At 43.5% G+C, this 13,672-nt stretch overlaps 1 long non-coding RNA gene across 1 annotated transcript in view; it reads right to left on the bottom strand.

The window, feature by feature from the left end:
- Nucleotides 1-435: 435 nt before the first annotated feature.
- Nucleotides 436-13,672, bottom strand: part of LOC138354480 (uncharacterized) — a 60,651-nt gene continuing 47,414 nt past the window's right edge. Inside the window, exon 5 of the long non-coding RNA XR_011223574.1 lies at nucleotides 436-768. This is a non-coding gene — a long non-coding RNA (uncharacterized lncRNA). The remainder of the gene's footprint in view (nucleotides 769-13,672) is intronic.

Below are 13,672 nucleotides of genomic sequence, written 5' to 3'. Positions count from 1 at the left end.
CCCTACATTTTATTTTTATCTAATGTAATTGGTTTAACTTTGTCTTTCATTTTACAGAAAACACACAAGCGCATTTACATTTGCCATTACAGATAAAATTATACCAGAGCAGAGGGCAACTTCTTCACAGGTAGACGGTGATGCAGATGAGGAGTCACAATAACGTGGCTGAAAAATGTTGACCAAACCATACACTAGAAAGTGAAGAGACGAGACGTTTCAGTCCGTGCGGGACCATTATCAAGTCGATTATGGTAATGTAGTAATACAATCGACTTGATAATGATCCAGGATGGACAGAAACGTCTCACCTCTTCACTTTCTAGTGTATGGTTGGTCAACATGTAGATGGTGTTAGTGTGCCATCCCCAATTAGATCAAACAAGATACCATAGTTAAATTCATCAAGGACAGACAACAGACCTTATCCACATATGTCTTTTAAATTTTATTTTAATACATTGTGTTAAGTTTACAGAAAACACACAAGTGCACTTTTCCATTACAGACAAAATTACACTAATGCAGAGATCAAGTTCTTCACATTTTAATGGTGTTAATGCATCATTGCCAATTAGATCAAGCAAGATGCTCACATCAAATTCATCAAGGACACAGACAACAGATCAGATTACCCCGCAGAGTTGTACCTCCCATTTTCAAGCGAGTAAGACACCATCGCCTAATCCTTCAAGGGCACCGAGAACAGAGAGCACGAGAAATCCTGGCTTTGAAATAAATAGAAAATGCTTCCGTAGACCTTTTAGTCTGCAAAATAATGAAAAAGAAAATTTGCAGGCTAGCAGAAGGGTTGCAAGCTCTGATTTCAAAAAATTTATAACAGAAAAAATGGATTACATAATTAAGGATCTATCAAAACTGACATTATCAGGGGTTATCTTCAATGAAGTTACAATATTGAAAAAGCTTATGGCAAAAACACAAGAAGATATCCCAATCCTGGAAGAAAGTTTTTCCTTCACCACTTAAAAACTTCAAACTGTACAGGATTTGGATATTCTATTATCAGCTTTCATCTGGTCTAGTCAATATAATAAGATATACAATGAGTTGCTTATAAATATTCAGTCTTTTTTTTTGAGTGGGGGAAGGGGGCACAGAATTCACTGTTCAGTGCTATGTTGTACCAATACTACATAGCACTGTTGTGCTACAACAGTGTAGTAATTAATTAAGTACAATTAAAGTGTATGTACCAATACACTTTAAACAAAAATTATTCCAGTTATTTGAATTTTTGAACACTTTTAGTACAATAGTTTACTGGTATTTTATTATTACATTAGGAACTTATAAAATCTAATTTTCAGATTGAATGATATACATTATACTCTGTATTGCCTTAAAGATTATGCATGATCTTAACAGGTGCAAATGCTGTTTGCTGAGAGGTGCAAACTGCAGTGACACAGACGAATCATGAGGATAGGGACCTATACAGTGTGTTCCCAGTATTCTCTCGTCGGGTGCAAGAAGAAACATGTCTTCAAAACCTTGGAGATTTCCAATGTAAACATAAGTAAATTTTATAATATTTGTGCAACATATGTATGTGTATTTACATATACAGCACATTGGGACAGTAGAAGTGTTGTGGATCCACTTGGATTGTGGAAGCATTAAGCTGTCACCTTGGCTAAGAGGGACAGGTTTTGACACTTCAAAAAGGGAAGTGTCACATCACTGGTGGGGGTGACCGCCATGTGTGTGAATAGTTATGTAACACAACACCAAGGTGAACTTTGAAGACAGTTTAAGATTTTATTGCCATTTAACATTGAGGGATGTGAGAGGTGTAGAGGAAAATGCTGCGGAAAAAGAGTTGGTTATTTAGCAAGTGCAATTTTTTTGAGAGGGAAAAGTTTATTATAATTTGACACTACGTAAGTCAATAATGTTAGTTATGTTATAAGAAATATAACTATATATACAAATATTTGTTATAACTTATATAATATAATACTGTATATATATATATGTATGCAACAAGGATGTGGGTACATTCACACCCAGTGGGTGGTGACCTGAATGGTACACGCAGACTCTCACGTGTCCGCCCCGGGCGAGGCTAACACACCTCACCTTGGCCCTAATAATGTGCCCTCACACGAAGATCACCTCAGTAAGTCCCACACGCTCTAGGGACAAACTTCACAACAATTTTGTCACAAATTCAGTGTTATTGCTTCAAGATGTAGTTCTGCCTTTGTGTAGGGCAGAGTCTAGTTCATTGTGAGATTTTGTTTTCTTTGACTTTATTAAAGAATTGATTCCTACTGATGTTATATTAATCGTAATTACCTCACAAGAGAGGCAGACCTCAAACAGCAAGAACCGCAGTGGCAGATGTTGGGAGCAAACCGCCAGGCGTCACCACACAGGTGAAACCTGTCACTTAACCCTTAAACTGCACATGGCGTATATATACGCCACAAGTAACATGTCCCACGGTGTACATGGAGTATATATACGCCATAGGGGTGCCAGGCACGATTCAAATGGCCCACGGCTACACGGGGTTCACATTAGCTTCCTCAGGGTTCTTGTAAACAGACGCCATTTTTTTAAAAAATAGTGGGCAATATTCTCCGGTGTGAGAGAGACAGTACTGTTGTAGCATCCAAGGCACGCAGCATGAGCTAACAGTATTGCTGTTCAGCTTGTGACCACAGCATCGCGAAAAAATGTCAAAATAAATATATAACTGCTATTATTTAGCGATAACAATATTACAGAGGTCCCCTGACTGACAAAAATGACCAGGATTGTGATAATAGCAGCATTGTTGTGATAATTAGTGCTGTGGGAGGAGTGATGCTGAAGAACGGAGGGAGACAGCATCGTTTACTGACTGTTATTGTCTGCATTCACCATACCAGCTCAGTGGTTCTCTATGGTGAACACAAATATAGGTGCTTCTATGTAACAAACTAGGCTGGTTGTAAGAATTATTCCAGAAGGTTCCAGAAGTTTCGTGTAGGGACCTGACCTCAACAACGCACATTCCTCTGGGGATTAGCAGGTCTGAGTCACAAATGGCGGGCGTCTCTGTTCATAGTTGCGTATAATGAATCATCCTATAGTATTCAGTAATTTAGAGAAATTAGCCTTTATTCATTTTGTATTAAAATTGTATTGTATAATATTCCTGGTTATAGTACCAAGAGTATTCTAATTATTAGGAGATTTGAGTTAAGTCACCATGAGTGACGTCACGAATCAGATCCAAGTTGTAAGGCGCGAGTGACCGGCGGTCATAGGTCATCAGAGTTGACATGTCCACTATTTCTCAAAGTTCAAATAACCATTTTGGGGGATCGGGAACAGCTCTGCCGTTAGATGCTTGTGTAATTTAACTTCAGTAAAATAATTCAACCAGTCTGGATCAATTAAGTACAACAGAGGTTAATTGTTATAACTTAAACCTGGCTAAGTAACTTGGTAAGCGATGCGGAACAATACAATGCTCTAGTCTGGGGAAGATCAGAGAGAGGAGAGATCAGTGTGGACTCCAGATCAACTGGGAGAGGTCAACCATCTTACCTCCCCCAAGACCAGCCCCAACATCTAGCTGGTCGCCCAAGGTAGAGTTGCTTTATGAGTTTTTATAGGGATAGTCAACTCATTGCCGTTCAGGTCAAGTAGGGAGTGAACATCTTTAGATTTTGTTTTAGTTTTTCTTTTAATAAATTAATTAGTTAATAAATTGCATTTTTATTATTTCCATGTGTATGTTCTATTTAGATGAATTTGTCCTGGTCACATGGTCCCTACGAGGCAGAGTTGAATTGGGCGCCGATTCTAACACCAAATCGGAAGTCATCTTTACCGTGTAATTTATTCCACACTCAAGGTCATCGGTTATAGTGGGGATCAAGTCCCAAGGTTGATTAATTAGCATGATCGATCCAGACCTCGATCATTGCTCTGTGTTACTGGTCTGGTGGTGGCGGCGGAGGCGACTCTAGGGTTTTGCTCGAAGCCTATGTCACGTCATACGGGATGTAGAATCCTAAGTCGGTCAATCGTCTTAGGACCACGTGGCGTGGAGTCGGCTTTAGTAAAAGTTTTGGAGTCCCTTGTAGAGAAATAAAAGAAAGAATACGGGTAGAGGGGGAGAAGAAGGAAAGATAATTCGAGAAACCTCCCCGTGTTACAATGGTGCACAGCGGAGGTTTCAACAATTTTGTTTGAAATTGTTGAAAGGCTCACGCGTCTAGCCATTCCAACACATGCGTGGAAGCTAAGGAGACAGCCACGGGCCAGGATTAGCAGTGCGCCTCACAACAGTGCGTTTGAGTGGGATTGGCGAATCTTGGGTCAAGCGGGCTGATATGATTAAGGTTTAGTTAGTAAGATTAGGCTGTTGTAACAAACTAGGCTGTTGTAAGAAGTATCCAGAGTGGTTTATCGACAAAAGAGAACGGGAACCTGAGCCCGCGTGGTGACCTGGGGACCTGACCCCAGGGGAATTCGCGGTGAAAATAACCAACGCTTTGTTCATAAGCTGTGTATAATGAATCATCCTATAGTATTCAGTAATTTAGAGAAATTAGCCTTTATTCATTTTGTATTAAAATTGCATTGTATAATAGTACTGGGTACAATATCAAGAGTATTCTAATTATTGAGTTTAAGTCACCATCAGTGACGTCACGAATCAGATCTAACTTGTAAGGCGGAGTGACCGGCGGTCATAGGTCATCAGGGTTGACATGTCTACTATTTCTCAAAGTTCAATTAACCATTTTGGGGATCGGGAACAGCTCTGCCGTTAGATGTTTGTGTAATTTAATTTCAGTAAAATAATTCAACCAGTCTGGATTAATTAAGTACAACAGAGGTTAATTGTTATAACTTAAACCTTGCTAGTAACTGGGTAGAACTTTGACTAGGCGGAAGGATACAATGCTCTAGTCTGGGGTAGACCAGACGAGGAAGAGATCAGTGTGGAGACAAGATCAACTGGGAGAGGCCAACCATCTTACCTCTCCCCAAGACCAGCCCAACATCTTTAGCTGGTAAAACATAGAGGTATAGTTGCTATTGTTATGTATAGGACTAGTCAACTCATTGCATTCAGGTCAAGTAGGGAGTGTTAAAGTGACAGGGAGTGAACATATTTAGATTTTGTTTTAGTTTCTTTTAATAAATTAATTAGTTATTAATTTGCATTTTTATTATTTCCATGTGTATGTTCAAGTTATGTGAACTTGTCCTGGTCACGTGGTCCACACGAGGTAAAGTTGGATTGGGCGCCGATTCTAACACCGAATCGGAATTCATCATTCCCGTCTAATTAATTCCACACTTAAGAACTCTCAAGGTCATCGGTTATAGTGGGGATCAAGCCCCAAGGTTGATTAATTCGCATGATCGATCCAGACCTTGATCATTGCTGTGTTACTGGTCTGGTGGTGGCGGCTCTAGGGTTTTGCTCAAAGCCTAGGTCACGTCATACTGGGTGTAGAATCCTAAGTCGGTCAATCGTCTTAGGACCACGTGGCGTGGAGTTGGCTTTGGTAAAAGTTTTGGAGTCCCTTGTAGAGATTAAAAAGTAAGAATACGGGTAGAGGGGGAGAAGAAGGAAAGATAAGTAGAGAGAAACCCTACCCCGTGTTACAATGGTGCACAGCGGTGGTTTCAACAATTTTGTTTGAAATTGTTGAAAGGCTCACGCGTCTAGCCATTCGAACACGTGCGCGGATGCTAAGGAGACAGCCGCGGGCCAGGATTAGCAGTGTGCCTCACAACAGTGAGTTTGAGTGGGGATTGGCGAATCTTGGGTTCATGCGGGCTGATACGATTAAGGTTTAGTTAGTAAGATTAGGCTGTTCAGTTTTATTGTAAAAGGAGACCGCTCCGAGTTGATTGGACTGGGTACCATACTCGACCCATTGCAATTAATTCAGAGGTGTTGGGAGCCGCCATACTCTCAACAGCAGTTCCTTGTGGGCTGTCTGGGCGGATATATCTGTGGGACGCCAGTAGACAGTCCGAGGGCGTTATTAGACGACCCAAAACGCTAGGAAAAACGGAAATCCGTGAAGGGCGTTGCGGCCTCCGAGGGACGGACTAGTAACCTACCTAGCAGCGATTCAACAACTAAGTGATCGCACACTTAGTGGAGGTTGAGTCGTCCCTAGTCATAATTGTTGCTGAAAGCTGCGTGTCGCTCTGTTGGAACCTAGATGGTCGAGGCCCCTAGGCTAGGTGTGGTACGGCGAGCCGGTAGGAGCAATTATAAGATTAAATCGAGTGCATTTTTGAATTAAGTATACTTCAATTTATAAAGTAATTTCCGTTTATTTTCGTTGTTCTAGAGATTTTTTTTTTCCCTTACATTCAATCCCCGGTTAAAAATTTTTTTTTTATCAAAGTGTTTAGCATTTTCTTGCATATTAGGCTAAGTGCGTACATTAAGTTTTGCTATTCCCTGTTGTATTAGTCTAAGTCAGAGGCGTTGTTACTAGAGTGTAGTTAATCCTCTGGACTTAGGGCTATTGGTCGGTCACTATAGTAAGTGAAGGAGTTTAAGGGATAGTAAGTTGCGTGTAAATGTTTAATAGAGTCCGTGGAATATTTCTAAGTATTTTGGGATAAGTTTTCGGATAAGTCAATGTCGGAAAGTCGTTAACTGTAATTAATTTGTATTCGTGGGTCACGTGTATGATCTGGGTATCATTAGGATTCCCCAGTCGATGCGAGTGATATTTTCTAGTTTTTACCAGTAAGACGGTAGAATTGTGTTTTTTTAGACTTAAATTTTTTTGTAGAAACAGGCACGTAGGTGGAAAATTTTCTAAGTCCAGTTTGGGCTAGAATCTGACTTTTTGGCGAAATTCGAATTTTCATGTTTTGTGTATAGTCTGGGGCCAGTATTACCCTCTAGTGCGCGCAAGGGACGTAATTCTGTTCTGAAGCATTAAACAGTGATAATTTCATTTTTGCCGAATTTAGTTATTTTTTGAGAAAATCGTGTTGTAATTTTGTCAGAGTCCATTTGAGGTGAAAATCTTGGATTTTGACAAAAATTTGAATTAGTGAGTGTTGAAACCGCCCGATGTGTCAGTATTGTTCGGCCTACAGCGTCAGTATTAAATAATAACTTATTTATATCTGGGAACGAGAGACCCAAATTTTTGTGAATTAAAGGAGTTTTGTGATATTTGGGGTGATAGAATATTTTTCCCTCGGAGTCAGAAAAATTGGCAGAGTCCAGCAATTGAGTAAAAACGCAGTTTTTGATAAAAATTAAATTTTTGGTAAGCATATATATGTCCTGGGTGTCTATATTAATCGCTAGAGCGGTTTATTAACGTAAAACTAGTTATTTTCCTTCAGAACAAAAATTTTGATTTTTCAGCGTTTAAGCGAAAAAGCGCGGGACTTAGTTTTTTTCAGCGCAGCTGGTCCCGCTCCATTAGTCATCAGTAGCCACGCTGCTCACTTCAAGTGCGTTTAGTATTCAAGTACAGTAAATATTCTTTATTAATCCATCACGAGTGCTGCGCGTTAGTTGCGTTATCATTTAAATTGTTTTATATAAATTAGATTCTTTAATTTTTTTAACGTAAAGGACTTAGGTTTCAGCAATAGAACTGCGAGATATTTCACGGTCAGACACGAGTGCGGGGCAGACACTCATTCATTGGATTCACTTCAGCGATTCTCTCGATAAATCGGTGTATTTCCTACTTTGGGAATTTAGTAGTTTTCTCTTGGAAAAGAGTTGTGATTTTTTTTTTTATTGTATAAGGTTACGGTTGTAGTGAGTCCGGGTCGAGGGTGCACTAAAGGGTAGTTTAGAAGAGACGTGGCACACCAGAAACCTCAGAAAATGTTTAAGCCAGACAGTGACCAGTCAGTAGGGACCAGTGGGAGTGGAAGTGTAGAGGACAGCACCTCTTCCGACACCACTGGGGACCGCTCAGGTAGCTCAACTGGCACCACAGGTGGGGTCAGTGGGACTGAAGCGACGAGTTCACGGGTTCTGCATGGGACTGGGCAGTCGAGGGTATCTTTCCATCCCAGTAGCGATACTATTATTGACATGAGTGGGGAGTCTTGCGAGGAGTCGTCCCAAGAGTGGGGAGAGCCGTCTTGGGCTCCCCCACAAATAACATCGACGCCATGCCAACAGGGCAGACAGGGGGGCCTCAGTTGGTATGGCAGGACGTCCCACTTCGCTCGGTAGAGAACAGCAACCCGTTCAACGGGAAAATGAACAACCACACCAACAGCAGGAACTACCCAACATAACACCAATACCACAACACCTAGGTACACCTCATCCGTCACTACAACAACCCTAACCCCACCCCCCATACCAACCCCATCCTCAATTCCCATACCAACCCCATCCTAAATTCCCATACCAACCCCATCCTCAATTCCCATACCAACCCCATCCTCAGTTCCCATACCAACCCCATCCTCAGTTCCCATACCAACCCTTCCCCCAACCCCAGGCCACTCCATACCTATTCCAACCCCAGGCCACCCCATACCCATACCCATTCCAACCCCAGGCCAACCCATACCCATTCCAACCCCAGGCCAACCCATACCCATTCCAACCCCAGGCCACCCCATACCCACCCCAACCTACATCCACACCCCAACCCGAGGCCACCCACGCCAAACCTCAACCCCAACCTCAATCCACACCCCAACCCGCAGCCACCCACACCATACCTCAACCCCAACCTCCATCCACACCCCAACCCGAGGCCACCCACACCATACCTCAGCCCAAACCCCAACCTCAACCCAGTTCCCAACCCCAGGACCCACCCACTGCCAGTAGCTCCGCGTCACAAACAGGGACTTGTGAGTCCGATTCCCAAGTTGACTCTGCCGACATTCAGAGGTAGGGAGTTGCTGCTTATTAAGGTGGAACGCAACCGCCAGGTGGAAGACTGGCTTTGTGAGATTAGTTCGATGCTGGAGGCTGTCCCAGAGGATAGATCGAAAATTACTCTCGCTATGGGGGCTTGCGTGGACGTAGCCGGTCCACTGGCGGGACTTACAGAGTTTCAGCACCTGACATCTTGGCCTCAGTTTGTCCAAGCGATTAGGGACAGATTCAAAGACAAGGTTTCAGAGGATGAGGCTTACTTTTATCTCGAGTCACTTAAAAGGGATGACCGAAGCACTGTCAAGGATTTCGGGTCAATATTAAAGAGAAGGGTTGACGACCTCACTAAGGAACTGGGGTTAGATTCGAGTCAGGCAGAGCAATTCGCTAAACAATTGTTCTGCAAAACGTTACCTTCTGATATGGGGCCATTGTTACTTGCGGGGAGAGCGGGTGCGAGTTATAAAGACCTAGTCCAACAGGCCGCCACAGCCCTAGACAGGCAGACGCGCGCAGGGACATCGGGCACTCAGTTGTCGCCATACGTAGAGGCGGTAAGTAAAGGCGAGGGAGCCAAGCCGAGTCACTGTGGCACGGGTTCATCAGGCAGGAGGCAGCCCTCAGTGGCAAGTTCGAGCCACCCTGCGCGGGGTAACAACAGGGATCCGCGTAGGTGTTACTCCTGCGGGATGCGTGGGCATATAAAAAGGGACTGTAAAGTCACTATTACGGGAGCATGAAAGCAGTCTCCTAGTGATGGTAGGCCTACTTTTGAGGTGAAAGTGGAAGGTGTGAGATTGACAGCTTTTGTTGATACAGGAAGCCAGGCAACGGTAATTAAAAAGTCAGCCTTCAGCAATTTTAAGTATGTACGTCTTCAACGTTGCGCAAAGACATTAACAGCAGTCAATGGGGAAAAGATTGAGATCGTAGGTCAAGGTACTGTTAATTTTGAGATTGATGGGGAATTGCAGCCTCACACATGTACGATCGTAGAGAACCTTGATTTTCCTGGTCACATCTTAATGGGAACTGATTTTCTGTCACGATTTGATTATTCCTTGTCTGCTCAAAAAGGGGCTAGGAACTGCAGGTTGCAGTTGGGACAGACTTCCTACCCAGTGGAGATGATCGACCATCCCCCAGTTGTAGCTTCAATTAAGAGGAAGCTGAAATATAATGCGCACTATCCAAAATTGATTTTTAAGTCTCTTCCAGACACAGTTAAGAGGTCATGCGCCTTGCATGCATTGACCAAACAGAGTTGCCCACCACATTGTTAAATTTATTAAAGTAGCCGTGGGACGTCACATACAACCAGGTACCACCCTTCAGGTGGCTGGGAGATGTGATAGTTTATTAATTCCTCATCACTTAATTGTAGTGCTCGATAAAGGTGCACTCATTCCGGTTGTCAATCTTTCACATAAGACTTTTCGCTTCAGGGCAGGTGATAGGGTATCTCAGGGAACCATGGTGGATGACACAGAAATCTTTCACCATGAGTCAGCTGAGACGCCAGCCGTCACTGCACAATGTAGTGCACTGAACATGTTGAACACTAAAACACCATCCAAAGTACAATACGAGACGAGAAATGTTGCACAGAATGTATAGGAAGTGGAAAAATTAATTTCAGCACTTGATTTGCAACATGTTGCACAGGCGGATAGGAAGGCACTGAGAGGAGTTTTACGAAAATTCCCGAAATTGTTTGCGACAGAGGATGACCAGATTGGTCTCCTTGATAAGATCGAGCACACCATTCCAACTGGTGACCATTTGCCTGTGTACACAAGACAGTGGAGGTTGCCGGAACAGGCAAAGAACATTATCAGGGAGGAGTGCCAGAAAATGTTGAGACAGGGCGTGATAGAGCCTAGTACATCACCGTGGCTCTCTCCTGTTGTGCTAGTTCGGAAACCGGACGGTAGTTATCGTTTTGTGTTGACTACCGGAAGGTGAACGAACTAACTAAGGGTGATGTGTATCCGTTGCCCCGAATACAGGAGATAATATATCAATTTGGTGCTGCTAAGTATTTCTCAACTCTTGACGCAAAATCGGCGTATTGGGCGATCCCGGTGGCAGAACAGGATAGGGAAAAAACAGCATTCTCGGATGGTAGGCACACTTATCAATTCCGTAGGATGCCGTTTGGTTTAAAGACAGCGCCTTCGTCGTTTCAGAGGGCCATCAACTTTATCCTTAGTCCGGTACTGGGTAGGCATTCTTTAGCGTACCTGGATGATGTTGTGATATATTCCAGGACGTTTGAGGAACACCTGCAGGACTTGACTGAGACTTTGAAGTTGTTAGATCAGGCAGGTTTCAGGCTGAATGTTCAGAAGTGCACCCTGGCGGCTCAGAAATTCAAATTTCTGGGGTTCCAGGTGTGCCCAGACGGTATCCGACCTGACCCAGATTCTTGCCGCGCCATTGCTGACATGCCTACTCCAAGGACAGCAAAGGACGTGCGTAGGTTTTTGGGGGCGGCCGGATATTTTCGTCGTCATATTGAAGGTTTCGCTGGCATTTCAGCACCCCTGACTGATCTGACAAAGAAAAATGCGAAGTTTGTGTGGAAATCTGAACATGACGAGGCCTATCGCAAACTGAAAGACCAACTAATCACGACACCGGTATTGGCTATTCCTGATTGAGAAAGAGTGGGAAGTGCACACTGACGCCAGCGGTATTGCTATTGGCGGGTGCTTAATTCAGCGAGATGCGGATAATTTACCCCATCCAGTAGCTTATTTCAGTAGGAAGGTCAAAGGACCTGAAGTTCGTTATTCAGCTATGGATCGGGAGGCACTGGCAGTAGTAGAATCAGTTAGGTATTTCGAACCTTACCTATTTCAGCGGCATTTTGTAATCTACACAGACCATCGAGCATTAACACACATATTTAAAAAGCGAACGAAATGCCCACGAATGTCACGCTGGTCTCACGAACTTTCGGTCCACTCATTCCAGATCTTGTACAAGCCTGGTCCAGCACATGTTGTGCCAGACACGCTAAGTAGAAATATAGCGGCAGTTCAGATTAATGAAAATATTGAAACCATTCCATCGGATAAAATGAGAGAACACCAGATGAACGAGCCGAGATGGAAAGAGATTATTGAGTATTTAGAGGGAGGAAAGTACCCGAAAAAGAAAAAGAATTTACCTATTCATGATTTTGAAATGAAACAGGGCGTCCTGTATTATGTTAATAGCCAGAATGATAGGGCAGTATTTCAGCTAGTTATTCCGGACGTGTTGCGGTCATCAGCGTTAAAGCTTGCGCATGCTTCAAAAATTGCAGGGCATCCGGGGATCTTTAAAACGCACTTAAAAGCAAAGTCTCTATTTTATTTTCCAGGATTACTTTCTGAGGTAATCAATTTCGTGAAGTCATGCCCTCGTTGCCAGAGGAGGAAAGGTACCCTTAAGGTACAAGCCCCACTTCAGGAATTCCCTGAAATTCGCGAACCGTTAGATCGTGTGGGGGCCGATCTGATTGATTTACACCACAGTCATTCAGGTAACAGATATGTGTTGGTGCTAGTTGACCATCTGTCTAGATACACTACACTAGTTGCATTACCTCAGAAGGATTCTCGTACAGTTGCAGATGCGTTCTTGCGTAGGTTCGTTACTGTATTCGGACCTCCTAAAGTTTTAGTCTCTGACCGGGGTCAAGAGTTCAATGGGAATATATTTAGAGAAGTTTGTAAGATTTTAGAGACAACTTCGGCTTTTACAACGGCCTACCACCCACAAGCAAACGGAATGACGGAACGGACTAATCGTTCAGTCAAGGATATGCTTGCAATCCTTGCTGAACATGATGCAAACACCTGGGATGAACACCTACCCTATGTTCAGTTCGCCTTGAATACTGCCATCCACCAATCAATTAACACCCAACCACTTCATTTGTTTACTGGTAATTCATGCAATTTCCCCTCAGGTCTGCTTAACAGACATAATGTTGCATACGGGGAGGACTATCCTTCAGAGGTCCTTGGTAAAATGAGAAATGCATGGAATATTGCAGCTGAAGCGTCCAAGAAGGCACGGACTCGGTATGCTCATTTTTATGACAAGAAAGTGCGCCCTCTTGAGTTGACGGAAGGAAGCCTCGTATTGAGAGTGAATGAGGCTGCGCCCGCCAATCAGAGCAGGAAACTAGCTCCGAGGTGGCGAGGACCATATAGAGTAATTAAATGGGCGGGGCCGGTTAATCTTGTTATAAAAGGAGTGTTCGAGGACCAGGTGGAAAGGACAATTCATGTGAATAAATTGAAACATTATCATGCTAGAGAGGAATTAGAACTGCCTTCAGCGGGTCTAGTTCCTGACTCAGCAGTGCTGACTCATGGCTTCACCGACGAGTCAGAAGATGAGGATGATCCTCTGTCATCGCTCATTAGTAGTTAGGTGCAGTCTCGCCACCCTATGGTGACGAGATCTCGCGCTGTACAGTAAAGTAACTTCCTTGGTTAGTATAATTTAGTATTCATTAGATTTTCCTGTAAAGGCAATGAGGTGTACTATGTCTATACTTGACTCAGGTAGCAACTTTTACCGTGCTCTTGGGTTCCACCCCCACCAAACCCAGAGTATATCTATGCTTCCGCTGTGTTGTGTCTGTCTGTTCCCAGGTCTGATTGGTACACCGACCCAGTTGTTCCAGCCACACGTGAACCCTTGTCTGTAAAGACCGAGGGGGGAGGCACGTTACACAAAGCCCTCCCCCCACCAGACCCAGTAACCCATACATCAGTTACTTTGGGGATA

The sequence above is a fragment of the Procambarus clarkii genome, chromosome 6 (genome assembly GCF_040958095.1).
Source record: "Procambarus clarkii isolate CNS0578487 chromosome 6, FALCON_Pclarkii_2.0, whole genome shotgun sequence".
Taxonomy (NCBI): Eukaryota; Metazoa; Arthropoda; class Malacostraca; order Decapoda; family Cambaridae; genus Procambarus; species Procambarus clarkii.
This window is presented reverse-complemented; position numbering and strand designations above follow the sequence as displayed.